The 25,867-nt window shown below is 44.3% G+C and overlaps 1 long non-coding RNA gene across 1 annotated transcript in view; it reads left to right on the top strand.

Annotated features, from left to right (window-relative positions):
* The first annotated feature begins 5,261 nt into the window (after positions 1-5,261).
* LOC307192407 overlaps positions 5,262-25,867 on the top strand; it is a 41,145-nt gene continuing 20,539 nt past the window's right edge. The window contains exons 1-4 of the long non-coding RNA XR_013830044.1: positions 5,262-5,630; positions 6,330-6,433; positions 23,590-23,762; positions 24,466-24,570. This is a non-coding gene — a long non-coding RNA (uncharacterized lncRNA). The remainder of the gene's footprint in view (positions 5,631-6,329; positions 6,434-23,589; positions 23,763-24,465; positions 24,571-25,867) is intronic.

Genomic DNA, 25,867 nt, shown 5'->3' with positions numbered 1-25,867 from the left:
GTTGTTAATCCGTTTCCATCACTGTAAGAATCCCTTTTACAGATATATTATGATGTATGCATCCACCATTCTGTCGATGGACATTTGAGGCTATTGGAAAGAGCGCTGCTGTAGATGTCCTAGTACACGTCATTGGTGGCAGTCCGTACACACTCCTGTTGGGGCTGTGCCCAGGAGTGGGTTTCTGGGCAGGAGGGTGTGCCCGGCCTCACTGGATGCTGCCAAAGAGTTTTCCAAAGTGGTGGTGCTATTTTACATTCCCACCAGCAGTGGATGAGCGTTTCGGTTACTCCAGATTCTCCCCAGCACTTGGCATGAACGGTCTTTTTCATTTTAGCCATTCGGGTAGGTGTGCATTGATTTCTGGCTGTGGTTTAAATTTGTCTGATGACTTGTGAGGTTGGGCATTTTTTGTATATTTCTTGGCCATTTGTATTTCTTTCTTCTTTGGTGAATTCCCTGCTCTTTTCTTTCTTTAATTAACTTGACTATGTTACTTTACTGTGGTAACATATACATAACATCAAGTTTGTCACTGCTAAGTGTACAGTTCAGTGGTATTAGTATATTCATATTACGCTGTAACCATCACCACCATCCGTTTCCAGCTGTTTGCCTCTTATGCCCTTTTTTCAATTGGGTTATCAGCCTTTTTCTTATTAACTTGTAGGAATCCTTTACATATCCTGGATACCAGTCCTTTGTCTGTTTTATATATATTATGAATATGCTTCTTCCTCTGAATCACCTTTTCACTCTCTTATGGATGAAAAGAATTCCTAATTTTACAATTGGAAAGCTTCTGCACAGCAAAAGAAATGATCAACCAATGAAAAGGCAACCTATGGAATGGGAGAAAATATCTGCAAAACACACATCTGATAAGGGACTAATATCCAAAATATATAAGGAGGACTTCCCTGGTGGCACAGTGGTTAAGAATCTGCCTGCCAATGCAGGGGACACGGGTTTGAGCCCTGGTCCAGGAAGATCCCACATGCTGGGGAGCAACTAAGCCCGTGCGCCACAACTACTGAACCTACGCTCTAGACCCCACGAGCCACAACTACTGAGCCTGCGTGCCACAACTACTGAAGCCCGTGCGCCTAGAGCCTGTGCTACGCAACAAGAGAAGCCACTGCAAAGAGAAGCCCACACACCGCAACACAGTAGCCTCCGCTCACCGCAACCAGAGAAAGCCTGCAAATAGCAATGAAGACCCAACACAGCCAAAAATAAATTAATTAAAAAATATATATATAAGGAACTCATACAACTCAACAGCAGAAGAACAAATAATTCATTTAAAAAATGGGCAGAGAATCTGAATAGACATTTTTTTTCAAAGAACACATACAGATTCCAACAGGTACAGGGGAAAGAGTGCTCAACATCACTCATTGTCAGGAAATGCAAATTAAAACCACAATGAACTATCACCTCACACCTGTTAGAATGGCTATTATCAAAAGACAAGAGATAACAAGTGCTGGAGAGGGTGTGGAGAAAAGGGAACCCTCCCGCACTGCTGGTGGGAATGTAAATTGGTGTAGCCAATATGGAGAACAGTATGGAGGTTCCTCAAAAAATTTAAATAGAACTACCATATCATCTAGCAATTCTACTTCTCAGTATTTATCTTAAGGAAATAAAAACACTAACTGAAAAAGATATCTGCACCCCCATGTTCATTGCAGCATTATTTACAATAGCCAAGACATGGAAACAACCTAAGTGTCCATCAGTGAATTAATGTGTAAAGAAGATGTCATAAACAAACATACAATGGAATATCATTCAGTCATAAAAAAGAAGGAAACCCTGCCATTTGTAACAACATGGATGGACCCTGCGGACATGCTAAGTGAAATATGTCAGAGAAAGACAAATACTGCATGATCTCTCTTATACGTGGAATCTAAAAAAAAACAAAACAGCAAAGCCAAGTTCATAGCTACAAGGAACAGATTGGTGGTTGCTAGAGGTGAGGGAGGTGGGTAGTGTGTGGGGAGGAGAAAGGGGTAAAGAGATTCAAAAGGTGCATGTTTCCAGTATAAAATAACTAACTCCTGGGGATGTAATGTGCAGCATGGTGACTATAGTTAGCAATACTGTATTGCATATATGAAAGTTGCTGAGAGACTAGATCTTTAAAGTTCTCATCACAAGGAAAAAAATGTAACTGTGGTGATGGATGTTAACGTGGTGATCATTTCATAACGTGCATATATCAAATCATTACGCTGTGTACCATAAGCTTATACAATGTCATATCTCAATCATATCTCAAGCAAACTGGGGGAAAAAAGAAATTTTTATTGATCTTTTCCTTTTGGGTTAGTCTTTTTTGTGTCCTGTTGAAGAAATCCTTACCTGTCTCCTAAGGAGTTTTTAAAATCTGCACGTGCCTATTAAGCCCTACTTTGTTTCTTTCTTTTCTTTTCTAAGTGAAAGCAGGTTTATTGAGAGAGACACCCATTCCATAGGCAGAATGTTGTCCGTCTAAGAAGGTGACAGCCGTCAAACCCTACTTTTCTGATGCTTTTTTTTTCCCCCTTGGGTTTCCCAGTGTGGACCAGGAAACCTGCTTGACATCTTCTAAAAGAGCTGTAACGCTCTGATGCTTATTTGTGTCAGAAGCGAACTAGGCCTTTCACAGGTGTAATTTCTTATTTTGCGGGAAAACACTATGTTCCTCATCATTAGGCCAAACCCGGGCACGAACCATATGCTGGACCATTTCCACGGCCACCACACGTCCGGACAGCCTTCCTGCATTGGAGGGGATGGGCCTGGGTACAGCAGGGAGAGAGCCAGGCGGTACCCGTTCCCGGCCCCACCTGCATCTTGCAAGCGTTGGGCGCCGGTGGGAACAGGCGTGATGTCCTCGGGACAGAGCCAAGCCAGAGACATCCTTGTGCAAACAGATTGAGGGTGGAGAAGAATCTGTTTACGCTGACCTGGAGCTCCAGGGGCCGCGTGGACTGGGAAAGGGGTGAAACCGCGGGTGACGAGTCAAACCCATTTCACCTGCCGCCGTTGCTAATCAAGGTCGCTTGAAGACTTGCGTGTTCTCTACGCAGCACGTAGCCTAAAAAAAAAAAGATGTTGGCCTGAGTTGTTTTCCAGAATCTTGGAGTCACCTGTGTCTAGTTTGAGCTCAGCTGGTTAAGGCTGGATGGGACCACCGGCCCTCCACGTGGGCATGCGCGAGTGTCCGCTCGATGACCTCTTGAACGTGCAGAGGCCTGGAGCTTAGTTACGCCTGCGCAGAACCTCGGTTCCGCAGCTTTTTCCAATCACCTTTCCCCACGCTCCCCGCCCTCTACCGCCCGGGCTTCTTTATTCCGCATCCCATAAATACCCCAGCCGCTAGCCTTTTGGGAGGCGCGTCTGAGGTTTGTCCTGCTGTCTCCTCGCCTGGCTGCTGTGTGAGTGACTCCTCGCTTTGCTGCAGGCCTCGGCGCCTCAGCGTCTTGCCTTGCTGCGCCTCGGGCCAGACGGACTTGGTGCAGTAACGGGGACAGATGGAGGAAAAGGTCTAGCAAGCGGAGGGGCAGAGCTGACGGGATTGAAGCTCCGGGGGAGAAGGGAATGGACATCCTGTTAGCAGCTAAGTGATGCAGGAGCGAGAGGCAGGTTGCAGCGGCCGGCTCCCGACGTCCTCTTGCTGCGGTTGGTGGTTTGGGTGCCAGAACCGGCCAGGAGTCCCACGAGGCCGGGAGCCTGCCGGGAAAGGAGGGGAGGGTTGCCGCCAAGTGGGCAGAGGCTGGTCGGGCTGGCCTGCAGGTAGGGCTGTTCTGGGGGAGACTCCCGGGAGCTTGGCCCCACCTGCATCCTGCAAGCGTGGGGCGCCGGTGGGAACAGGCGTGATGTCCTCGGGACAGAGCCAAGCCAGAGACATCCTTGTGCAAACAGATTGAGGGAGGAGAAGAATCTGTTTACGCTGACCTGGAGCTCCAGGGGCCGCGTGGACTGGGAAAGGGGTGAAACCGCGGGTGATGAGTCAAACCCATTTCACCTGCCGCCGTTGCTAATCAAGGTCGCTTGAAGACTTGCGTGTTCTCTACGCAGCACGTAGCCTAAAAAAAAAAAGATGTTGGCCTGAGTTGTTTTCCAGAATCTTGGAGTCACCTGTGTCTAGTTTGAGCTCAGCTGGTTAAGGCTGGATGGGACCACCAGCCCTCCAGGTGGGCATGCGCGAGTGTCCGCTCGATGACCTCTTGAACGTGCAGAGGCCTGTAGCTTAGTTACGCCTGCGCAGAACCTCGGTTCCGCAGCTTTTTCCAATCACTTTTCCCTACGCTCCCCGCTCTCTACCGCCCGGGCTTCTTTATTCCGCATCCCATAAATACCCCAGCCGCTAGCTTTTCGGGAGGCGCGTTTGAGGTTTGTCCTGCCGTCTCCTCGCTCGGCTGCTGTATGAGTGAATCCTCGCTTTGCTGCAGGCCTCGGCGCCTCAGCGTCTTGCCTTGCTGCGCCTCGGGCCAGACGGACTTGGTACAGTAACAGGGGCAGATGGAGGAAAAGGTCCAGCAAGCGGAGGGGCAGAGCGGACAGGACTGAAGCTCCGGGGGAGAAGGGAGTGGTTGTCCTGTTGAGCAGCTAAGTAATGCAGGAGCGAGAGGCAGGTTGCAGCGGCCCGGCTCCCAGCGTCCTCTTGCTGCGGTTGGTTGTTTGGGTGCCAGAACCGGCCGGGAGCCTGCCGGGAAGGGAGGGGAGGGTTGCCGCCACGTGGGCAGAGGCTGGTCGGGCTGGCCTGCAGGTAGGGCTGTTCTGGGGGAGACTCCCGGGAGGTGGCCCCGCACCAGCCTTTTACCTGCATCTGTCTCTTGTTTCTGTCGCTCTTCGGGAATTGAGAATTTTAAACACGCCGCGCAAGGCCCAACCTGCAAAGAGAAAGTACGTTTTTGCCCGCTAGGCTCGGAACTGGTATGAGACGTGGTTGCAAATCTTATTTGTGATAAAAAGCGCATCGGTGGCTTCTGGGGAAGAGGTAGGGTGGGGAGGGGCAGGAAGGCGGGTTACACGGAGGCTCGAGGAAACTTTGCGGTGATGGAGACGGTCACACTTGATTAAGGTGATGATGTCCCCGGCGTACATGCTAAGGGAAATATGTCAGAGAAAGAAGAATACTGTATGGTCTCACTTATTTGTGGAATCTAAAAGAAAAACAACAAATTAAAGCTGGTGTGAAAACGTATCAAGTCGTACACTTGAAACGTGCCGTTTATTGCGTGTCAATTACCTCCTAACACAGGTGTGGGTAGTTTGCGATGAAGTGGTTCAAGTTACACTCCAGTCACTTGGGTACACGCTTTTCTCCCCAAACCTGCTCCCTTCCAGGAGCTGTAGGTTCTTGCGAGTGTCCTGGTCACAAGAGACCAACACCTAGAGGCTGATTCAGGAGCTTCAGTGTGATTGCCGACACCTGCCGACAACGCTTTTATGTGTTAGGATTCCAGGAAGGTCCGAGCCAAGGCGAGGCCTTGCCGGACGTACATGGTAGGAAAGACACAATCCCGCGTCTCCCGCGCACCTCCAGCTACTACGCACGCAGTCGCCGGAGCCTGTGGCTTGAACTTTAAAATCTGCAGCGCCCACGACCAGCATTTCCGTCCTCCTCACAGGTAATGGGATGGTCTTTCCTGCTTCCTGGGAAAATTGGAAATTGAGAGATGGGGGATGGGAGTGAAAACCCTATGGAACGAAGCACACCTGTGCCCCTGGGCAGCTGAGGGCTGGTGCTGCTGTGCTAACCACACACTTTGACTGAATAAAAATCACAGGTCATTTCTCCTCTCCAAACTGTGTTTATATGATAGTTTCTCACTCCAGGGTGCTGTAAACTCCCGAGTAATAAAGCTTTCTAGTAACAAAGGAAGTAAGTGGTAACTGTCGCAACTAACAGACTGCTCCTAACAAATTTACAGCAAAGTGTAAATCAACGGACTTTTTTTCATTTTACCCAAATCGTGTGGGTCTAGGAGAGTGCTTGGGAGGGTCCCTGATGGGCTGACCTGCTGCCATGGGGGGTTTGCCCCAGTCTATTTGAGCTGTGCTCTCCGTCTTTCTGTTGATTAACAGTTGCTACCAGGCAGCCGGCCCAGGCCTTTGGCAAAGGCTCAGAGGCAGGCAGACGGGTCCCCATGTTAGGATCAGAGCCTCATCAGCGCAGCCCTCAACCATCTGAGCTTCACCCCCAGAGCAAAAGGAGGGAGAATGCTGAGCCCCCAAGCAAGACGCTAGAAAGGTCCCCCCATCCCCAAACACCCAGTGGTTGACTCTAGGTGACCAAGGGCCTGAGGTGTGAACTGTCTGCTTCACAGTGAAATCTGAAAAGGTTACGTGGTGTGCCGGTGGCTCATGCCCCAAATGAGGACGTCTAGCCCAGCAAACTGGAGGCTGTTCTAAGGAAGGACCCACTGGAGCCGTGAGTAGGAACGAGGCTGGAACTCGTATTTCTGAGGGCATGGGTTTCCAAATATTCAGGCAGGTGCCCTTTGGGAATCTGGGTGACGTTTCTCAAGATGGGGACAAAAGGGGCATTCCACCCGCAGGTGTATTTTTTAAGAACAGGTTATATACACACTCCTGTAAAATTGAAACCACTTAACGCTAATTTATTTGAGAAGTAAGTTTCTCAGTGGCACCTACTAGAGATAACAAGTGACAGCAAAGCCAAAAGTTCGTATGTTCTGTGCTTTTGTTTTGGGTTTTTGTGGCTGCACTGCGTGGCATGTGGGATCTTAGTTCCCTGCCAGGGATTGAACCAAAGCCCTTGGTAGTGAAAGCATGGAGTCCTAGCCACTGGAGCGCCGGGGAATTCCCTTGTGCATTTGTAACTATCCCTCACCCCCCAAATCGCCTTGGTTCTTGGTTTGGGTAATGGGAGTGAGATGCCAGGCTGGAGTCAGGAGGGAGGGTGCATATTCCAAATGAGCTTGGTTTGAGTTTAAGACGGTGAGTAGCAGAAGTTTATGTAACAAAAGATGTAAAAACTGACTCTGGCTCATGAGCTCTTGAGAGCAAGGACACCTGTAACGGCGTATGAGTAACACATGTACAAACGCTTTTAAATTCAAGAGGCAACGTCACGTTCACATCTGTTTCCAGGTAAAATCAAGTCTAGTTCTCAGCTGCTTGTTTGCAGAGGGCGTGAAAGTGCAGGTGCTCCTGGCTCCTTCCCCAGCTACATGCACCTGGCCCCTGGGGTGTGCGGAGCCCAGGAGACAGTGTGGGGCAGAGGACCCTGGGGTGTCGAGCCCAGGGGACAGTGTGGGGCAGAGCTACGCTCCTGGGTGTGATTTGGTTGCTGTCAAATACCTGCTCCAACCGTTACCAGGGGGTGACTTTAGGGAAATCACGTAACCTCCCTAAGTCTGTTTTCTCACGTGAAAACTGGAATAGGTTGATTCTAATATAATTAGAGATGGCTGAATGATTTCTACTATAAGTAGTAAACACTCATTATGTGAATATACACTATATTACTATCACTGATAACATTGAGTTGCACCAATGTCCGTTGTACAGGCATAAAACCATCTATGTATCCAGTCCCTTATAAAGTGATGTGTGGTTTTTTGGTTTTTGGTTTTTTTTTGCTTTGTTTGTTTTTGGGGTTTTTTTTGGCCGCGCAGCATGGCTTGCGGGATCTTAATTCCCCGACCAGGGATCAAACCTGTGCCCCGTGCAGTGGAAGCACCGAGTCCTAACCACTGGACCGCCTGGGAATTCCCCAAAGTGATGTTAAAATGCAGAGAATAAACAGAGGGTCTCTCTCCTCACTGGCTCCAGTGGTAAACGACCCTCAGGTCCCTGGTTCGTGGGTGGCTCTTCAGGGCCATCACAGCTCGGCAGCAGGCTTCCCCAGACTGAACAGGGAGAGGCAGAAAGAGCAAGTCCCAGTATCCCGCAGTCTGATCTCAGGAGCGACAACCTGTCACTTCTGCCGTTTTCCACTTGTCTTAAAAAGTCGTTGGGTCCAGTTGCCTCGGAAGAGGAGGGTGTGAGTCCCCAGAGGTGCGATCAGTAGGAGGAAATTTAGAAGTTTCCGTATTCACACTTGGAAACTCGAAAAAATAAAACACAAAACCAGTTACATGACTGAATATCCCACCTCCGTTGAAGACGCAAGAAGGTCAGGTGCTATCCGTTGCGGGGACGTGCCAGCATCTCCCTTGATGGTCTGGCACTTGTCTGTTTTCTGGAGTAGCAACGTCAGTTTTTGCTTTATGTGTTGAGGATAGATGAGTAGGTACACACTTGGAATTGTTTTGTCGTTTAGTAGAACTCACCTGTCATTCCGAAGTAAAGCTTTTTTTCTAACGTGCTTTTTTAACAGATATTTTGGTGCTAATGCGGCTACACCAGTTGTTTTGAGGCTTTTTGGTTAGTATTTACACAGTATATATTTTCCACGTTACCTTCAACTCTTCAGTTGTAGATGTTTGTAAAGAGCATATACGATTATCTAGACTTCTTCACACAAGCATTTAGTCTCCCTTCACTTAACATATTAATACTTTGAGCTAAAAGCCACATCAACTATGTTTATTATTTGTCCATTTTCATTATTTTGGATCAATTAAATATTTTCCCACTTTTTCCCTATGTTGAGAGGATGTGTACATTTTAAAAAATCGAGAGGGCTTCCCTGGTGGTGCAGTGGTTGAGAGTCCGCCTGCCGCTGCAGGGGACACGGGTTCGTGCCCCGGTCCGGGAAGATCCCACATGCCGTGGAGCGGCTGGGCCCGTGAGCCATGGCCGCTGAGCCTGCGCGTCCGGAGCCTGTGTTCCGCAACGGGAGAGGCCACAGCAGTGAGAGGCCTGTGGACTGCAAAAAATAAATAAAATAAAAAATGGAGAATCCAAATACCATAAAATTAACTACTTTAAAGTGTAATATTCAATGGTTTTTAGTATATTCATAAGGTTGTACAAAAATCACTAATTTCAGAACGTTTTCACTCCCCAGTTATAAACCCTGTGCTTGCCAGCAGTCACCCCTCTTGCTCTCGCCCCCCTCGGTCCCTGGCAACTGCCAATCTTCTGTCTGTTTCTATGGACTTGTCTGTTCGGGCATCTCCTCTGAATGGAGTCATGCAACACGTGGCCTCTTGTGTCTGCTTTTTCCACTTAGTGTGATGCTTTTGAGGCTCAGCCACATTGGGGCGTGTATCAATACTTCTTTCCTTTTTATTGCCAACTAGCTTTCCATTACTTGGCTACACCGATTCTGTTTATCCATTCATCTGTTAATGGACATCTCAGTTGTTTCTACTTTTTCACTGTAATGAATAATGGTGCTAAGAACATTTGTGTACAAGTATTTGAGTATTTTTATTTTCTTGGTTATATAATTGGGAATGGAATTGCAGGATTATATAGTAACTCTGTATTTAACTTTTTTTGTGGAACTATCAAGCTATTTTTCCAGTGGCTGCACCATTTTATATTCCTGCAAGCAGTATAGGTTTCCAGTTTTTCCATATTTTCATCAATGTTGGGTATTTTCCATTTTTTCCATTATAGCCATCCTATATTGAAGTGGTATGTGATTATGGTTTTTTAAAAAATGTTTATTTATTTGGCTGTGCTGGGTCTTTAGTTGCAACATGCAGGATCTAGTTTTCTGACCACGGATCGAACTTGGGCCCCCTGCATTGGGAGCATGGAGTCTTAACTGCTGGACCACCAGGGAAGTCCCTCATTAAGTTTTGATTCACATTTCCCTAATGATTGATACATTGAATATCTTTTCATGTGCTTACTGGCCATTTGTATATCCTTGGAGAAATGTCTATTCAGATCCTTTGCCCATTTTTAAATTGTGTTGTCTCTTTACTGTTGAATTGTAAGAGTTCTTCATATAATCTGGACACTAGACCCTCATAACATTTATAATTTGCAAAAACTTTCTCTAGTCTGTGAATTGCCTTTTCACTTTCTTGGTAGTGTTATTTGAAGTACAAAGTTAAAAAAAATTTTTTTTTTGATGAAGTCCAACTTTTTTCTTTGGTTTTGCTTTTAATGTCATACCTAAAAAATTATTGCCTAATCATGAGATCATGAGAAGTTATACCTATGTCTTCTGAAAGTTTTATATTTGTAGGTCTTAGATTTAGTTTTGTTTTTAATCCATTTTGAGTTTTGTTTATGGTGAGTCCAATTGATGCTTTTGCATGTAGATACGCAGTTGTCCCAGAATCATTTATGAAAAAGACTAGTCTATCCCCATTGAGTGATCTTGGCATCCTTGTTGAAAATCAATTGATTATAGATGTAAGGGTTTACTTCTGGACTCTGTTTTATTCCATTGATCCATATGTCTTTCCTTATGCTAGTACCACACTGTCTTGATTGCTGTAGCCCTGCAGTAAGTTTTGAAATTGGGAAGTGTGAGACCTCCAACTTTGTCTTCACTTTCAAGATTGAATTGGCTATCCTGGATCCCTTGCATTTTCACATGAATTTTAGGACTAGCACATCCATTTCTGCAAAAAAGGCAGTTGGAATTTTGGTAGGGATTTCACTGAATCTGTAGACGAATTTAGTTTTGCCAGTTTAACAATGTTAAGTCTCCCAATCCATACGAATGTCTGTTTATTTAGGTCGCCTTTAATTCTTTCAGCAGTGTTTTGTAGTTTCCAGTGCACAGGTCTTACACTTCTTTGGTTAATTTATTCCTAATAATTTTATTATTTTTGATTCTTTTGTAGATGGAATTGTTTTCTTAATTTCATTTTCAGATTGTTTATTGCTAGCGTATACAATAGCTAGCGATACAATTGACTTTTGTATATTGATCTCGTATCCTGCAACCTTATCTACTCTTGGCAACTTACAGATGTACAACACAGCATTAACTATAAGTTGTTGCTGTACATCACATCCCCGTGACTTATTTATTTTATAACTGAAATTCATACCTCTTGATCCCCTTCATCCATTTCACCCACCCCTCCCACCCCCATCTCTGGCAACCACCCATCTGTTTTCTGTAGCTATGAGCTTGGTGGGTTTGTTTTATTTTGAATTTCGCATGTAAGTGAGATCATACAGTGTTCGTCTTTCTCTGACTCATCTCACTTAGCATAATGCTCTCAAGGTTTATCCATATTGTCACAAATGGCAAGATCTCATTGTTTTTTCTGGCTGAGTAATATTCCATTTTTCTTGTGTAATTGTCCTGGCTACAACCTTCAATAAAATGTTGGATAGAAGTGGCAAGAGCAAACATCTTTCTCTTGTTCCTGATTTTCGGGTGGAAGTTTTCACACTGTTAAGTATGATGTTAGCTATGGGTTGTTCATAGATGCCCTTTATCAAGTTAAGGATATCCCTTCTATCCCTATTATTTTTTTTAAATTTTATTCTTTGGCTGCGTTGGGTCTTTGTTGCTGTGCGTGGGCTTTCTCTAGTTGCAGCGAGCAGGGGGCTACTCTTTGTTGTGGTGCACGGGCTTCTCATTGTGGTGGCTTCTCTTGTTTTGGAGCACAGGCTCTGGTGAGTGGGCTTCAGTAGTTGTGGTACGTGGGCTCAGTAGTTGTGGCTCGCGGGCACTAGAGCGCAGCAGGCTCGGTAGTTGTGGCGCACAGGCTTAGTTGCTCCACGGCATGTGGGATCTTCCCAGACCAGGTCTCGAACCCATGTCCCCTGCATTGGCAAGGAGGATTCTTAACCACTGAGCCACCAGGGAAGTCCCTATCCCTGTTTGTTGAGTGTTCTTTATTATGATGACTGTCAGATTTTTCAAGTGCTTTTTCTGCATTTGAGATGATCATGTAGTTCTATCCTTCATTTTATCAATATTGTATATCGATTTGTGTGTGTGTTGAACTGAGCTTGCATTCATGAAATAAATCACACTTGGTCACGGTGTGTGATTTTTATATGGTGCCAGATAATTTTGTAGAGAATTTTTGCTCTTATATTAATGTTGATTTGTGGTTTCCTTCTCTTGTGATGTCTTTGTGTGATTTTGGTATTAGGGTAATATTGGCCTCATAGAATAAGTTAAAAACTGTTCTATTTCTTGGAAGCATTTACAAAGAAACTGATTCCTCCTTCAATTTTATTTTTTATATAACAGGTGCTTATTAATCTATTTCATACATATTAGACAATACATGTCAATCCCAATCTCCCAATTCATCCCACCACCACCACCACCCCGCACCCCACTTTCCCTCCTTGCTGTCAATACGTTTGTTCTCTACATCTGTGTCTCTGTCTCTGCCCTGCAAACGGTTCATCTGTACCATTTTTCTAGATTCCACATATATACGTTAATGTACGATATTTGTTTTTCTCTTTCTGACTTACCTCACTCTGTATGACAGTCTCTAAATCCATCCACGTCTCTACAAATGACCCAATTTCGTTCCTTTTTATGGCTGAGTAATATTCCATTGTATATATGTGCCACATTTTCTTTATCCATTCATCTGTCGATGGGCATTTAGGCTCTTCCATGACCTGGCTAGTGTAAATAGTGCTGCAATGAACATTGGGGTGCATGTGTCTTTTTGAATTGCGGTTTTCTCTGGGTATATGCCCAGTAGTGGGATTGCTGGGTCATATGGTAATTCTATTTTTAGTTTAGTTTTTTTTTTCTTTCTTTTTTTTCTTCTGGTATGCGGGCCTCTCACTGTCGTGGCCTCTCCCGTTGAAGAGCACAGGCTCCGGACGTGCAGGCTCAGTGGCCATGGTTCACGGTCCCAGCCGCTCTGCGGCACGTGGGATCTTCCCGGACTGGGGCATGAACCCGTGTCCCCTGCATCGGCAGGCGGACTCTCAACCACTGCGCCACCAGGGAAGCCCTATTTTTAGTTTTTTAAGGAACCTCCATACTGTGCTCCATTGTGGCTGTATCAATTTACATTCCCACCAACAGTGCAAGAGGGTTCCCTTTTCACCACATCCTCTCCAGCATTTGTTGTTGGTAGATTTTCTGATGATGCCCATTCTAACTGGTGTGAGGTGATACCTCATTGTAGTTTTGATTTGCATTTTTCTAATAATTAGTGATGTTGAGTAGGTTTTCATGTGCCTCTTGGCCATCTGTATGTCTTCTTTGGAGAAATGTCTATTTAGGTCTTCTGCCCATTTTTGCATTGAGTTGTTTGTTTCTTTAATATTGAGCTGCATGAGCTTCCTTGTGTATTTTGGAGATTAATCCTTTGTCCATTGATTTGTTTGCAAATATTTTCTCTATTCTCAGGGTTGTCTTTTCGTCTTTTTTTGTGTTTTCCTTTGCTGTGCGAAAACTTTGAAGTTTCATTAGGTCCCATTTGTTTATTTTTGTTTTTATTTCCATTACTCTAGGAGGTGGATCAAAAAAGATCTTGCTGTGATTTATGTCACAGCGTTCTTCCTATGTTTTCCTCTAAGAGTTTTATAGTGTCTGGTCTTACATGTAGGTCTCGAATCCATATTGAGTTTATTTTTGTGTATGGTGTTAGGGAGTGTTCTAATTTCATTCTTTTACATGTAGCTGTCCAGTTTTCCCATCCCAGCACCACTTATTGAAGAGACTGTCTTTTCTCCATTGTATATCCTTGCTTCCTTTGTCATAGATTAGTTGACCATAGGTGCATGGGTTTATCTCTGGGCTTTCTAGCTTGCTCCATTGATCTATGTTTCTGTTTTTGTGCCAGTACCATATTGTCTTGATTACTGTAGCTTTGTAGTATACTCTGAAGTCAGGGAGTCTGATTCCTCCAGCTCTGTTTTTGTCCCTCAAGACTGCTTTGACTCTTTGGGTTCTTTTGTGTCTCCATACAAATTTTAAGATGATTTGTTCTAGTCCCGTAAAAAAATGCCATTGGTAATTTGATAGGAATTGCATTCAATCCGCAGATTGCTTTGGGTAGTATAGTCATTTTCACAATATTGATTCTTCCAATCCAAGAACATGGTATATCACTCCATCTGTTTGTATCACCTTTAGTTTCCTTCATCAGTGTCTTATAGTTTTCTGCATACAGGTCTTTTGTTTCCCTAGGTAGGTTTATTCCTAGGTATTTTATTCTTTTTGTTGCAATGGTAAATGGGAGTGTTTCCCTAATTTCTCTATCAGATTTTTCATCATTAGTGTATAGGAATGCAAGAGATCTCTGTGCCTTAATTTTGTATCCTGCTACTTTACCAAATTCATTGATTAGCTCTAGTGGTTTTCTGGTAGCATCTTTAGGATTCTCTATGTGTAGTATCATGTCATCTGCAGACAGTGACAATTTTCTTCTTTTCCAATTTGTATTCCTTTTACTTTTTTTTCTCTGATTGCCATGGCTAGGACTTCCAAAACTATGTTGAATAACAGTGGTGAGAGTGGACATCCTTGTCTTGTTCCTGATCTTAGAGGAAATGCATTCAGTTCTTCACCACTGAGAATGATGTTTGCTGTGGGTTTGTCATATATGGCCTTTATTATGTTGAGGTAGGTTCTCTCTATGCCCACTTTCTGGAGAGTTTTTTTTTTCATAAATGGGTGTTGAATTTTGTCAAAAGCTTTTTCTGCATCTGTTGAGATGCTCATATGGTTTTTATTCTTCAATTTGTTAATGTGGTGTATCACATTGATTTGCGTATGTTGAAGAATCCTTGCATCCCTGGGATAAATCCCACTCGATCGTGGTGTATGATCCTTTTAATGTGTTGTTGGATTTTGTTTGCTAGTATTTTGTTGAGGATTTCTGCATCTATATTCATCAGTGATACTGGTCTGTAATTTTCTTTTTTTGTACTATCTTTGTCTAGCTTTGGTATCAGGGTGATGGTGGCCTTATAGAACGAATTTGGGAGTGTTCCTTCCTCTGCAATTTTTTGGAAGAGTTTGAGAAGGATGGGTGTTAGCTCTTCTCTAAATGTTTGATAGAATTCACCTGTGAAGCCATCTGGTCCTGGACTTGTGTTTGTTGGAAGATTTTTTTTTTTTTTTTTTTTTTTTTTTTGCGGTACGCTGGCCTCTCACTGTTGTGGCCTCTCCCGTTGCGGAGCACAGGCTCCAGACGCGCAGGCTCAGCAGCCATGGCTCACGGGCCCAGCCGCTCCGCGGCATGTGGGATCTTCCCGGACCGGGGCACGAACCCGTGTCCCCTGCATCGGCAAGCGGACTCTTAACCACTGCGCCACCAGGGAAGCCCTGTTGGAAGATTTTTAATCACACTTTCAATTTCATTACTTGTGATTGGTCTGTTCATATTTTGTTACTTCCTGGTTCAGTCTGGGAAGGTTATACCTTTTAAGAATTTGTCCATTTCTTCTAGGTTGTCCATTTTATTGGCATAGAGATGCTTGTAGTAGTCTCTTAGGATGCAATTCTACAAATACAAAATACAAATACAAATTCTACAAATACAGATTCTACAAATACAAATTCTACAAATATAAATTCTGTGGTGTCTGGTGTAACTTCTCCTTTTTCATTTCTAATTTTATTGATTTGAGTCCTCTCCCTCTTTTTCTTGATGAGTCTGGCTAATGGTTTATCAATTTTGTTTATCTTCTCAAAGAACCAGCTTTTAGTTTTATTGATCTTTGCTATTGTTTTCTTTGTTTCTCTTTTATTTCTGCTCTGATCTTTAGGATTTCTTTGCTTCTGCTAACCTTGGGTTTTGTTTGTTCTTCTTTCTCTAGTTCCTTTAGGTGTAAGGTTAGATTGTTTACTTGAGATTTTTCTTGTTTCTTGAGGTAGGCTTGTATAGCTATAAACTTCCTTCTTAGAATTGCTTTTGCTGCATCCCATAGGTTTTGGATCATCGTGTTTTCATTGTCATTTGTCTCTAGGTATTTTTGATTTCCTCTGATTTCTTCAGTGATCTCTTGGTTATTTAGTAACATGTTGTTTAGCCTCCATGTGTTTGTGGTTTTTACATTTTTTCCCCCTGTAATCCATTTCTAATCTCATAGCATTGTGGTCAGAAAAGATGCTTGATATGATTTCAATTTTCTTAAATTTACTGAGGCTTGATTTGTCACCCAAGACGTGATCTGTCCTGGAGAATGTTCTGTGCGCACTTGAGAAGAAAGTGTAATCTGCTGTTTTTGGATGGAATGTCCTATCAATATCAATTAAATCTCTGGTCTATTGTGTCATTTAAAGCTTCTGTTTCCTTATTTATTTTCATTTTGGATGATCTGTCCATTGGTGTGAGGTGTTCAAGTCCCTCCCTATTATTGTGTTCTGTCAATTTCCTCTTTTATGGCTGTTAGCAGTTGCCTTATGTATTGAGGTGCTCCTATGTTGGGTGCATATATATTTATAATTGTTATATCTTCTTGGATTGATCCCTTGATCATTATGTAGTGTTCTTCCTTGTCTCTTGTAACATTCTTTATTGGAAAGTCTATTTTATCTGATATGAGTATAGCTACTCCAGCTTTCTTTTGATTTCCATTTGGATGGAATATCTTTTTCCATCCCCTCACTTTCAGTCTGTATGTGTCTCTAGGTCTGAAGTGGGTCTCTTGTAGACAGCATATAGATGGGTCTTGTTTCTGTATCCATTCAGCAAGCCTGTGTCTTTTGGTTGGAGCATTTAATGCATTCACGTTTAAGGTAATTATTGATATGTATGTTCTTATGGCCATTTTCTTAATTGTTTTGCGTTTGTTTTTGTAGGTCCTTTTCTTCTCTTGTGTTTCCCACTTAGAGAAGTTCCTTTAGCATTTGTTGTAGAGCTGGTTTGGTGGTGCTGAATTCTCTTAGCTTTTGCTTGTCTGTGAAGCTTTTGATTTCTCCATCGAATCTAAATGAGATCCTTGCTGGGTAGAGTAATCTTGGTTGTAGGTTCTTCCCTTTCATCACTTTAAGTATTATCATGCCACTCCCTCCTGGCTTGTAGAGTTTCTGCTGAGAAATCAGCTGCTTAACATTATGGGGGTTCCCTTGTATGTTATTTGTCATTTTTCCCTTACTGCTTTCAATAATTTTTCTTTCTTTAATTTTTGCCAGTTTGATTACTATGTGTCTCGGCGTATTTCTCCTTGGGTTTATCCTGTATGGGACTCTCTGCGCTTCTTGGACCTGGGTGGCTATTTCCTTTCCCATGTTAGGGAAGTTTTCAACTATAATCTCTTCATATATTTTCTCGGGTTCTTTCTCTCTCTTCTCCTTCTGGGACCCCTATAATATGAATGTTGTTGCGTTTAATGTTGTCCTAGAGGTCTCTTAGTCTGTCTTCATTTCTTTTCATTCTTTTTACTTTAGTCTGTTCCGCAGCAGTAAATTCCACCATTCTGTCTTCCAGGTCACTTATCTGTTCTTCTGCCTCAGTTATTCTGCTATTGATTCCTTCTAGTGTAGTTTCCATTTCAGTTATTGTATTGTTCATCTGTTTGTTCTTTAATTCTTCTTGGTCTTTGTTAAACTTCTTGCAACTTCTTGATCTTTGCCTCCATTCTTTTTCCGAGCTCCTGGCTCATCTTCACTATCATTATTCTGAGTTCTTTTTCTGGAAGGTTGCCTATCTCCACTTCACTAGGTTTTCTGGGGTTTTATCTTGTTCCTTTTTCTGGTCCATAGGTCTCTGCCTTTTCATTTTGTCTGTCTTTCTGTGAATGTGGTACTGATTCCTCCTTAAGTGTTTGATAGAATTCATGAGTGGAACCATTTGGTCCAGGGCTTTTCTTTGTGGGAAGTTTTTGATTACTGACTCAGTCTCTTTACTTGTTATAGGTGTATTCAAGTTGTCTATTGCTTGAGTCAGGTTCAGTAGTTTGTTTCTTTCTAGGAATTAGCCCGTCTCATGTCACTTATCTAGTTTGTTGGCATACAGTTGCTCATAGTGCTGCCTTATGTTCTTTTTATTTCTGTAAGTTAGGTAGTACTGTTTTCTCTCTCCTGCTATTAGTAATTTGAGTATTTTTTCCTTAATCAGTCTAATTTTTTCTAAGAACTAACATTTGGTTTCCTTGATTTTGCTCTACTATTTTTATATTCTCCATTTTACTTATTTCTGCTCTAATCTTTTTTTCATTTCCTTCCTTCTGCTTCCTATGGGTTTAGTATGCTCTTTTTTCTAGTTTAAGGTGTAATGTTATTGACTTAATATCTGTTTACTTTTTAACAGGTGTTATATAATTTATTGAATGTTTTTCACTTTCATTTATCTCTGAATATTTTCTAATTTCTCTTGTAAAAGTTTATTCTTTAGGAATTTAATCTTTTAATGTCCTCATATATTTTACTTTCCTAAATTTCTTATTGGTATCTAATTTCATTCCATTGTGGTTGAAGGACATAGTTTGTATGACTTCAATCCTTTTAAGTTCAGTTTTAGAATATGACATAAAATTTAGGGAAATAGGAATTAATGTTAAAACTCATTAGACCTTAGCCTTTGTTTAGTACAGGCATTTGTTAAAAAAAAAAAAGTCACCTAAGGACATAATATGGCTCTAAGATCATAAAGTCAACTTTTAGAAAATGTTAGTCTTTCAATCACAGCAAAAAGTTACTTTTAAACCAATGTTCAAATCATCCACTGCCATTTTTACCAAGCAGATATTTGTCTGCATCTTCAGAGACACCATCATAATGTTCCCTGGAGGACAGGGAGTTTTCTGGAATGTTGCCAGCCCTTCCTCTGTTGCCAAGCAGTGAAGCTGTTTATTTTTTTTATAGAGGGGTGATTTTTTCAAAAATTGATTTTTTTTTTTTTTTGGCTGTGTTGGGTCTTTGTTTCTGTGTGTGGTCTTCCTCTAATTGTGACAAGCGGGGGCTACTCTTTGTCACGGTGCGTGGGCTTCTCATTGCAGTGGCTTCTCTTTTTTTTTTAACATCTTTATTGGGGTATAATTGCTTTACAATGGTGTGTTAGTTTCTGCTTTATAACAAAGTGAATCAGTCATACATAAACATATGTTCCCATATGTCTTCCCTCTTGCGTCTCCCTCCCTCCCACCCTCCCTATCCCACCCCTCCAGGCTGTCACAAAGCACCGAGCCAATATCCCTCTGCCATGCGGCTGCTTCCCACTAGCTATCTACCTTACTACGTTTGTTAGTGTGTATATGTCCATGACTCTCTCTCGCCCTGTCACAGCTCACCCTTCCCCCTCCCCATATCCTCAAGTCCGTTCTCTAGGAGGTCTGCGTCTTTATTCCTGCCTTACCCCTATGTACTTCATGACATTTTTTTCTTAAATTCCATATATATGTGTTAGCATACGGTATTTGTCTTTTTCTTTCTGACTGACTTCACTCTGTATATGACAGACTCTAGGTCTATCCACCTCATTACAAATAGCTCAATTTCGTTTCTTTTTATGGCTGAGTAATATTCCATTGTATATATGTGCCACATGTTCTTTATCCATTCATCTGATGATGGGCACTTAGGTTGTTTCCATCTCCGGGCTATTGTAAATAGAGCTGCAATGAACATTTTGGTACCTGACTCTCTGAATTTTGGTTTTCTCAGGGTATATGCCCAGTAGTGGGATTGCTGGGTCATATGGTAGTTCTATTTGTAGTTTTTTAAGGAACCTCCATACTGTTCTCCATAGTGACTGAACCAATTCACATTCCCACCAGCAGTACAAGAGTGTTCCCTTTTCTCCACAGCCTCTCCAACATTTATTGTTTCTAGATTTTTTGATGATGGCCATTCTGACTGGTGTGAGATGATATCTCATTGTAGTTTTGATTTGCATTTCTCTAATGATTAGTGATGAGCATTCTTTCATGTGTTTGTTGGCAGTCTGTATATCTTCTTTGGAGAAATGTCTGTTTAGGTCTTCTGCCCATTTTTGGATTGGGTTGTTTGTTTTTTTGTTATTGAGCTGCATGAGCTGCTTGTAAATTTTGGAGATTAGTCCTTTGTCGGTTGCTTCATTTGCAAATATTTTCTCCCATTCTGAGGGTTGTCTTTTGGTCTTGTTTATGGTTTCCTTTGCTGTGCAAAAGCTTTGAAGTTTCATTAGGTCCCATTTGTTTGTTTTTGCTTTTATTTCCATTACTCTAGGAGGTGGGTCAGAAAGGACCTTGCTGTGATTTATGTCATAGAGTGTTCTGCCTATGTTTTCCTCTAAGAGTTTGATAGTTTCTGGCCTTACATTTAGGTCTTTAATCCATTTTGAGCTTATTTTTGTGTATGGTGTTAGGGAGTGATCTAATCTCATACTTTTACATGTACCTGTCCAGTTTTCCCAGCAGCAGTGGCTTCTCTTGTGGAGCACGGGCTCTAGGCACGTGGGCTCAGTAGTTGTGGCTCATGGGCTCTAGAGCGCAGGCTCAGTAGTTGTGGCGCATGGGCTTAGTTGCTTCATGGCATGTGGGATCTTGCCGGACCAGGGCTCGAACCCGTGTCCCCTGCATTGGCAGGTGGATTCTTAACCACGGTGCCACCAGGGAAGCCCCGAGGCGTGATACTTTATTTTCATTTTTTAAATTCAGGTATAGTTGATTTACAGTATTATATAAGTTTCATGTATACGACATAGTTATTCACAAATTTTAAACCTTTAAATAACTTCACTTATAGTTATTATAAAACATTGGCTATATTCCCTGCACTGTACAATATATCCTTGTAGTTTATTTTATACAGAGTTTGTGCCTCTTAATCCCCTACCCCTATCTTGCCCCTCTCCCCACTGGTAACCACTAGTTCTCTACATGTGTGAGTTTGTTTCTTTTGTTATATTAACTAATTTGTTTTATTTTTTAGATTCCACATATAAGTGATATCCTATAGCATTTGTCTTTCTGTCTTATTTCACTAAACATAATGACCTCCAAGTTGTTGCAAATGGCAAAATTTCATTCTTTTTATGGCTGAGTAGTATTCCATTATATGCTGCTACCACATGTTTATCCATTCATCTGCTGATGGACACTTAAGTTGCTTTCATATCTTGGCTATTATAAACAATACTGCTGTGAACATTGGAGTGCATGCGTCTTTTCCAGTTAGTGTTTTCATTTTCTTTGGATCTATACCCAGGAGTGGAATTGCTAGATCATATGGTGCTTCTATTTTTAGTTATTTGAGGAACCTCCATACTTTTTTCTGTGGTGGCTGTACCAATTTACATTCCCACCAGCAGTGTACCAGGGTTCCCTTTTCTCCACATCACATCTTCACCAACATTTGTTATTAGTCTTTTTTTATTTTTGGTTGTGCCACGCGGCATGTGAGATCTTAGTTCCCCAACCAAGGATTGTGCCCTCTGCAGTGGAAGTGTGGAGTCTTAACCACTGGACTGCCAGGGAAATCCCTTAATGGTCTTTTTGATGATAGCCATTCTGACAGGTGTGAGATAGCTCATTATGGTTTTGATTTGCATTTTTCTGATTGACAATATTGAGCATCTTATGTGCCTGTTGGTCATCTGTATGTGTTGGAAAAATGTCTACTCAGGTCTTCTGCCTATGTTTTAAGTTCATATATATATATATATATATATATATATTTTGTGTGTGTGGTACACGGGCCTCTCACTGTTGTGGCCTCTCCCGTTGCGGAGCACAGGCTCCGGACGCGCAGGCTCGGCGGCCATGGCTCACGGGCCCAGCCACTCTGCGGCATGTAGGATCTTCCCGGACCGGGGCACGAACCCGTGTCCCCTGCATCGGCAGGCGGACACTCAACCATCTGCACCACCAGGGAAGCCCATACTTTTCTGATGCTTTTCTTTTTCCCCCTTGGGTTTCCCAGTGTGGACCAGGAAACCTGCTTGACATCTTCTAAAAGAGCTGTAACGCTCTGATGCTTATTTGTGTCAGAAGCGAACTAGGCCTTTCACAGGTGTAATTTCTTATTTTGCGGGAAAACACTATGTTCCTCATCATTAGGCCAAACCCGGGCACGAACCATATGCTGGACCATTTCCACGGCCACCACACGTCCGGACAGCCTTCCTGCATTGGAGGGGATGGGCCTGGGTACAGCAGGGAGAGAGCCAGGCGGTACCCGTTCCCGGCCCCACCTGCATCCTGCAAGCGTTGGGCGCCGGTGGGAACAGGCGTGATGTCCTCGGGACAGAGCCAAGCTAGAGACATCCTTGTGCAAACAGATTGAGGGTGGAGAAGAATCTGTTTACGCTGACCTGGAGCTCCAGGGGCCGCGTGGACTGGGAAAGGGGTGAAACCTCGGGTAATGAGTCAAACCCATTTCACCTGCCGCCGTTGCTAATCAAGGTCGCTTGAAGACTTGCGTGTTCTCCACGCAGCACGTAGCCTAAAAAAAAAGATGTTGGCCTGAGTTGTTTTCCAGAATCTTGGAGTCACCTGTGTCTAGTTTGAGCTCAGCTGGTTAAGGCTGGATGGGACCACCGGCCCTCCACGTGGGCATGCGCGAGTGTCCGCTCCATGACCTCTTGAACGTGCAGAGGCCTGGAGCTTAGTTACGCCTGCGCAGAACCTCGGTTCCGCAGCTCTTTCCAATCACCTTTCCCCACGCTCCCCGCCCTCTACCGCCCGGGCGTCTTTATTCCGCATCCCATAAATACCCCAGCCGCTAGCCTTTCGGGAGGCGCGTCTGAGGTTTGTCCTGCTGTCTCCTCGCCCGGCTGCTGTGTGAGTGACTCCTCGCTTTGCTGCAGGCCTCGGCGCCTCAGCGTCTTGCCTTGCTGCGCCTCGGGCCAGACGGACTTGGTGCAGTAACGGGGGCAGATGGAGGAAAAGGTCTAGCAAGCGGAGGGGCAGAGCTGACGGGATTGAAGCTCCGGGGGAGAAGGGAATGGACATCCTGTTAGCAGCTAAGTGATGCAGGAGCGAGAGGCAGGTTGCAGCGGCCCGGCTCCCGACGTCCTCTTGCTGCGGTTGGTGGTTTGGGTGCCAGAACCGGCCAGGAGTCCCACGAGGCCGGGAGCCTGCCGGGAAAGGAGGGGAGGGTTGCCGCCACGTGGGCAGAGGCTGGTTGGGCTGGCCTGCAGGTAGGGCTGTTCTGGGGGAGACTCCCGGGAGGTGGCCCCGCACCAGCCTTTCACCTGCATCTCTCTCTTGTTTCTGTCGCTCTCCGGGAATTGAGAATTTTAAACACGCCACGCAAGGCCCAACCTACAAAGAGAAAGTACGTATTTGCCCGCTGGGCTCGGAACTGGTATGAGACGTGGTTACAAATCTTATTTGTGATAAAAAGCGCATCGGTGGCTTCTGGGGGAGAGGTAGGGTGGGGAGGGGCAGGAGGGTGGGTTACAAGGAGGCTCGAGGAAACTTTGCGGTGATGGAGACGGTCACAGTTGATTAAGGTGATGATGTCCCCGGCGTACATGCTAAGGGAAATATGTCAGAGAAAGACGAATACTGTATGATCTCACTTATTTGTGGAATCTAAAAGAAAAACAACAAACCAAAGCTGGTGTGAAAACGTATCAAGTCGTACACTTGAAACGTGCCGTTTATTGCGTGTCAATTACCCATTGAAGCTGTTAAACCTCCTAACACAGGTGTGGGTAATTTGCGATGAAGTGGTTCAAGTTACACGTCAGTCACTGGGGTACACGCTTTTCTCCCCAAACTTGCTCCCTTACAGGAGCTGTAGGTTCTTCCAAGTGTCCTGGTCACAAGAGACCAACACTTAGAGGCTGATTCAGGAGCTTCCGTGTGATTGCCGACACCGGTTTTATGTGTTAGGATTCCAGGAAGGTCCGAGCCAAGGCGAGGCCTTGCCGGACGTACATGGTAGGAAAGACACAATCCCGCGTCTCCCGCGCACCTCTAGCTACTACGCACGCAGTCGCCGGAGCCTGTGGCTTGAACTTTAAAATCTGCAGGGCCCACGACCAGCATTTCCGTCCTCCTCACAGGTAATGGGATGGTCTTTCCTGCTTCCTGGGAAAATTGGAAATTGAGAGATGGGGGATGGGAGTGAAAACGCTATGGAACGAAGCACACCTGAGCCCCTGGGCAGCTGACGGCAGGTGCTGCTGTGCTAACCACACACTTTGACTGAATAAGAATTACAGGTCATTTCTCCTCTCCAAACTGTGTTTATATGATAGTTTCTCACTCTAGGATGCTGTAAACTCCAGAGTAATAAAGCTTTCTAGTAACAAAGGAAGTAAGTGGTAACTGTTGCAACTAACAGACTGCTCCTAACAAAAATTTACAGCAAAGTGTAAATCAACGGACTTTTTTTCATTTTACCCAAATTGTGTGGGTCTGGGAGAGTGCTTGGGAGGGTCCCTGATGGGCTGACCTGCTGCCGTTGGGGGGTTTGCCCCAGTCTATTTGAGCTGTGCTCTCCATCTTTCTGTTGATTAACAGTTGCTACCAGGCAGCCGGCCCAGGCCTTTGGCAAAGGCTCAGAGGCAGGCAGACGGGTCCCCATGTCAGGATCAGAGCCTCATCAGCGCAGCCCTCAACCATTTGAGCTTCACCCCCAGAGCAAAAGGAGGGAGAATGCTGAGCCCCCAAGCAAGACGCTAGAAAGGTCCCCCCCATCCCCAAACACCCAGCGGTGAACTCCAGGTGACCAAGAGCCTGAGGTGTGAACTGTCTGCTTCACAGTGAAATCTGAAAAGGTTACGTGGTATGCTGGTGGCTCATGCCCCAACATGAGGATGTCTAGCCCAGCAAACTGGAGGCCGTTCTAAGGAAGGACCCACTGGAGCCGTGAGTAGGAACGAGGCTGGTACTCGTATTTCTGAGGGCATGGGTTTCCAAATATTCAGGCAGGTGCCCTTTGGGAATCTGGGTGACGTTTCTCAAGATGGGGACAAAAGGGGCATTCCACCAGCAGGTGTATTTTATAAGAACAGGTTATATACACACTCCTGTAAAATTGAAACCACTTAACGCTAATTTGAGAAGTAAGTTTCTCAGTGGCACCTACTAGAGATAACAAGTGACAGCAAAACCAAAAGGTCGTATGTTCTGTGCTTTTTGTTTTGGGTTTTTGTGGCTGCACTGCGTGGCATGTGGGATCTTAGTTCCCTGCCCAGGGATTGAACCACAGCCCTTGGTAGTGAAAGCATGGAGTCCTAGCCACTGGAGCGCCGGGGAATTCCCTTGTGCATTTGTAACTATCCCTCACCCCCCAAATCGCCTTGGTTCTTGGTTTGGGTAATGGGAGTGAGATGCCAGGCTGGAGTCAGGAGGGAGGGTGCATATTCCAAATGAGCTTGGTTCCTGAGTTTAAGGCGGTGAGTAGCAGAAGTTTATGTAACAAAAGATCTAAAAACTGGACTGGCTCATGAGCTCTTGAGAGCAAGGACACCTGTAACGGCATATGAGTAACACATGTACAAACGCTTTTAAATTCAAGAGGCAACATCACGTTCACATCTGTTTCCAGGTAAAATCAAGTCTAGTTCTCAGCTGCTTGTTTGCAGAGGGCGTGAAAGTGCAGGTGCTCCTGGCTCCTTCCCCAGCTACATGCACCTGGCCCCTGGGGTGTGCGGAGCCCAGGGGACAGTGTGGGGCAGAGGACCCTGGGGTGTCTGGAGCCCAGGGGACAGTGCGGGGCAGAGCTACGCTCCTGGGTGTGATTTGGTTGCTGTCAAATACCTGCTCCTAACCCTTACTAGGGGGTGACCTTAGGGAAATCACGTAACCTCCCTAAGCCTGTTTTCTCACCTGAAAAATGGAATAGGTTGATTCTAATATAATTAGAGATGGCTGAATGATTCCTACTGTAAGTAGTAAACACTCATTATATGAATATACACTATATCACTGTCACTGATAACATCTCGAGTTGCACCAATGTCCGTTGTACAGGCATAAAACCATCTATGTATCCAGTCCCTTATAAAGTGATGTGTGGTTTTTGTTTTTTTCTTTGTTTTTGGGGTTTTTTTGGCCATGTAGCATGGCTTGCGGGATCTTAATTCCCCGACCAGGGATCAAACCTGTGCCCCGTGCAGTGGAAGCACCGAGTCCTAACTACTGGACCGCCTGGGAATTCCCC

This window comes from Stenella coeruleoalba (genome assembly GCF_951394435.1).
Source record: "Stenella coeruleoalba genome assembly, chromosome: 10".
NCBI classification, from domain to species: Eukaryota; Metazoa; Chordata; class Mammalia; order Artiodactyla; family Delphinidae; genus Stenella; species Stenella coeruleoalba.
Note: the sequence above shows the minus strand (reverse complement) of the source record. Positions and strands in the feature narration are given on the sequence as shown.